This window comes from Chrysochloris asiatica, unplaced genomic scaffold (genome assembly GCF_000296735.1).
Source record: "Chrysochloris asiatica unplaced genomic scaffold, ChrAsi1.0 scaffold00021, whole genome shotgun sequence".
Classification (NCBI taxonomy): domain Eukaryota; kingdom Metazoa; phylum Chordata; class Mammalia; order Afrosoricida; family Chrysochloridae; genus Chrysochloris; species Chrysochloris asiatica.
This window is the reverse complement of record NW_006408539.1, coordinates 13,065,792-13,070,094: the sequence shown is the minus strand read 5'-3', so window position 1 is coordinate 13,070,094 and position 4,303 is coordinate 13,065,792.

Sequence of the window (4,303 nt, the reverse complement as noted above, 5' to 3'; positions counted from 1 at the left end):
CCCATAGCGACCCAGTATAGGGTTTCCAGGGAGCTACTGGTGAGTTTGAACTGTCTACCTGGAGTTCAAACCAACCTAGTGGTCCTACACTTAGTTTAAAGAGCAACACCAGGACCAGGGATTACTGTTGTTAAGTGTCATCGAGTTGATCCTGACTCATAGTGATCTTATATAGGGTTTCTGAGGAGCGATTGGTGAGTTTGAACCGCTAACCTTGTGGTTCAAGCTGACCTTTCAGTCCAGCGCATTATCCCGCAGTGCCACACCAGGACTCCAGGACCAGGGATAATAGACTGATATAGAGTAAGTTAGAGAGTTCATGTTAACTAGACCTTCATCTTTCAAAGAAAGCATGTGCATGGTTAAGGAAAATCAGAAGGAGCCCTGGTGGTACAACCATTAAGTTCTGAGATACTAATCAAAGACAAAAAGTTCTAATCTATACAGCAGCTCCACATGGTATTGCAGCCCAGAAAACCCTACAGGGAAGTTCTACTATATCACATGGGGTCTCTGTAAGTTGAAATAGAATCCACAGCACTTAACAACAAGTAAACTCAGGGGTGCTAAATCACCTTGTTAAAGCCACAGAACAGGACTGCTGTCACTCAAGACATGAGAAGATAAGGAGGTTACTAGTAGTTAGGTGCCATCGAATCAGTACCAACTCATAGCAGCCCTATGTACAACAGAACAAAAGAATGCCCAGTCCTGGGCCAAGCTCACAATCGTTACTAGGCCTGACCCCATCACTGCTGCCACTGTGCCAATCCATATTGTTGGAGGTCTTTCTCTTTTTTTCTGACCCCCCACTTTACCAAATATGGTATCTTTCTCCAGTAACTAGACCCTCCTGATAATATGTCCAAAGTATGAAAGATGAAGTTTAGTCATTTTGACTTCCAAGGAGCAGAGACTCTGGCTATACTTCATCCAACAGAGATCTGTTTGTTCTTCTGGCAGTCCGTGGTAATTTTAATATTCTCCTCCAACATCATAACTCAAATGCATCAGTTGAAATCTGGACAGAGTTTGGTCATTAGGTTCTAGGGCTTTGGGGACAGCACCTCAGCCAAACCACAGGAAAAAAACAACAAAAACAAAACAAAAAAAACCAGTAGAGAGCCATGGAATTGAATCCTCTGATCTTTTCCCTTCTTCTTTCTGACGTCCCATTGTCTTTCAGAACCAGGGCCACAGGAGACCACTGCTGAGGTTTATAACCATGAGCCTCCTAGGCACAGAGTACAGAATAGTGGAGTGAACCTGGGAAAGAGAATGAAAAATGCCTGATGCAAAGGCAGAAAGGATGCTTCCATAGGCACTATGTGAACATATACTGTGATAATCAAGTCACAACAGCCTATCAGGACTGTCCTCCCCAGCCTCCAGACTGCCATATAACATAGACTAAAGGTTTTCAGAGAGGACAGTGGCTCCCTATGATAAGCACTGGACTGCAGGAGAGAGATGAGATTTTTTGCTCTTGTGAAGACTTAAAGCCTTGGAAACTCTGTACAGGGTTGCTATGAGTCACAAAAAAACATTTTTAATTTAGTGAACCTCACTATCCTGTGAATCAATACTTAGTATTTTCTGACAATTCTAAGAAAATTCTTACCTATATTGAGTCCAAACCTTCCTCTTTCTATCACCTATACTTTTATTTCTAGCTCCTGCAGAAACAATACAAAGACAATGTATCTTCTACATTTTCTGTCTTGTTCATATTCCTAAAAAGTTCCATTTATTGAAAAAAATATATGCCCAGTTCTTTTAACCACTATTTTCAGGCTACTGATCATCCTGATTGTCCATGTCCCAGACATGAAGTGAGTTTGAGGGAATTCAAGGCTGATCAAGGAATGAGATATGACCAAAAGAAAATGGTGTTGCACAAGCTATTACATGGGGCTGATTCAGTGCCAGTCTCATGTAGGGTGTCCCTCACAGCAAGAGCTCTTCCACAAGTGAGGAGTCACCAGGAGAGGATACAAGCATGAAACAGAGGGGCGAGCTTACTGATGTCCTCCTGCAGAAAAGTGGGGAGTAATTGAGGCAGGAACTCCACAAAACAAAGCAGGTGGGATCCTTATAACTGTTGTTGTTGTTAGATGCCATTGAGTTGGTTCCAACTCAGAGTGAGCTTATGCACAACAGAACCAAATATGGTCCGGTCCTGCACTGTCCTCAAAATTGTTGTTATACTTGAGCTCACTACTGCTGCCACTGTGCCAATCCATTTCAATGAGGTCTTCCTTTTTCTCTGACTCTCCACTTTCCCAAACATGATGTCCTACTACAGGGACTGATCCCTCCTGATAACATGTCCAAAGTATGAGAGACGAAGTCTTGGCATTCTGGTTTCTAAGAAACATTCTGGTTGTACTCTTCCAGCACAGATTTGTTTGTTCTTCAGCCCACGGTGCTTTTAATACTCTCCTCTAACATCATTACTCAATGCCACAATTCTTCAATGGTCTTCCTTATTCATTGTCCAACGTTCACGTGCATATAAGGTTATAGAAAATACCATGGCTTGTGTCAAACGCACCTTAGTCCTCAAACTCATATCTTTGCTCTTGAACACTTTAAAGAGGCTTGTGCAGCAGATTTGCCTAATGCGATTTGTCATTTGATTTCTTGACTACTACTTACTTGAATGTTGATTGTGGGTCCAACAAAAGTAAGTCTTTAACAATTTCAATCTTTTCTCCATCTATCACGATTTTATTTGCTGATGATATGATATTATTCTAAAAATTTTTGTTTTCTTTACACTAAGCTGTGATCCACACTGAAAGCTATGTTGTTTTTTTGTGTTTTATTTTCTTAAAGTCCTATTCACTTTGAGCAAGCAAGGTTGTATCATCTGCATATCACAGGCTGTTGCTAATTCTTCCTTCAATTTTGGTGCCATGTTTTCTTCATATAATCCAGCTTGTCAAATTATTTGCTCAACATATAATAATAAGTATTGTGAAAGAATACAACCTCGACACACACTTTCCTGATTTAAAACCATTCAGTTCGAATGACTACCTCTGAGTCTATGTTAAGGTTCCTCATGAGCACAATTAAGTGTTCTGTAATATCCATTCTTCTCAATGTTGTCCATAGCTTTCATGACCACACAGTTCAAAGCCTTTGCATAGTCAACAAAGCACAAGTAAATGTCTTTCTGGTATTCTTTGCTTTCAGCCAAGATCCAGCTGACATCAGCAATACTATCCCTAGTTTTACCTTTTCTTCTAAATCATTCTGACTTAAATTTCTGACAATTCCTTATCAATCTCCTGTTTCACTCATTATTTAATAATCTTCAGCAAGGCTTTACTTGCATGTGATATTCATGATGTTGTTTGATGATTTCTGTATTACTTTGGGCCATTTCTCTTTGGAAGGAGCTCGAGTATGGATCTCTTCCAATCGGTTAGCCAGGTAACTGTCTTCCAAATTTCTTGGCATAGCTGAAGGAGTGCCTGGTGAAGTGCATCCGTGTGTTGAAAGATTTCCATTTGTATTCTGTCAATTCTTGGAGCCTTGTTTTCACCAATTCCTTCAGTGCAGCTTGGTCATCTTCCTTTAGTACCATCAATTCTTGATCCTATGCTGCCTCTTGAAATGGTTGAACACTGACCATTTCTTTTTAGTGTTGTGACTGTATTCTTTCCATCTACTTTTGATGCTTACTGCTTCATTCAGTATGTTGTCCATAGAATCCTTCATAAAATGCAAGCTGAGGCTTGAATTTCTACTTCAGTTCTTTCAGCTTGAGAAATGTTGCGTGTGTTCTTCTTTTTGGTTTTCTAACTCCAAGTCATTGCACATTTCATTATAATATTTGACTGTGTCTTCACAAGCTGCCCTTTGAAATTTTCTCTTTAGCTCTTTTACCTTCTCGTTTCATCCAGCTGTTTTAGCATCTCTATGCTGAAGAACAATTTTCATAGTGTCTTCTGACATCCATTTTGGTCTTTTCTTTATTTCTTGTCTTCTTAATGACTTTTTCCTGCTTTCTTCCTGTATGAAGCTCCTGATGTTATCTCTCAGCTCTTCTGGTCTTTGGTAATTTGTGTCTAATGATTCAAATCTGTTCTTGAGATGGTCTCTAAATTCAGTTGAGCTATGTTCAAGGTTGTACTTTGGCTCTTGTGGATTTGTTTCCATTTTCTTCAGCTTCAGCCTGACCTTGCATACGAACAATTGATAGTCTGATCCAAATCTGCTCCTGGTCTTGTTTTGGCTGATGATATGGAGGTCTTCCGCTTTCTCTTCCCATAGATGTAGTCAATTTGAGTTA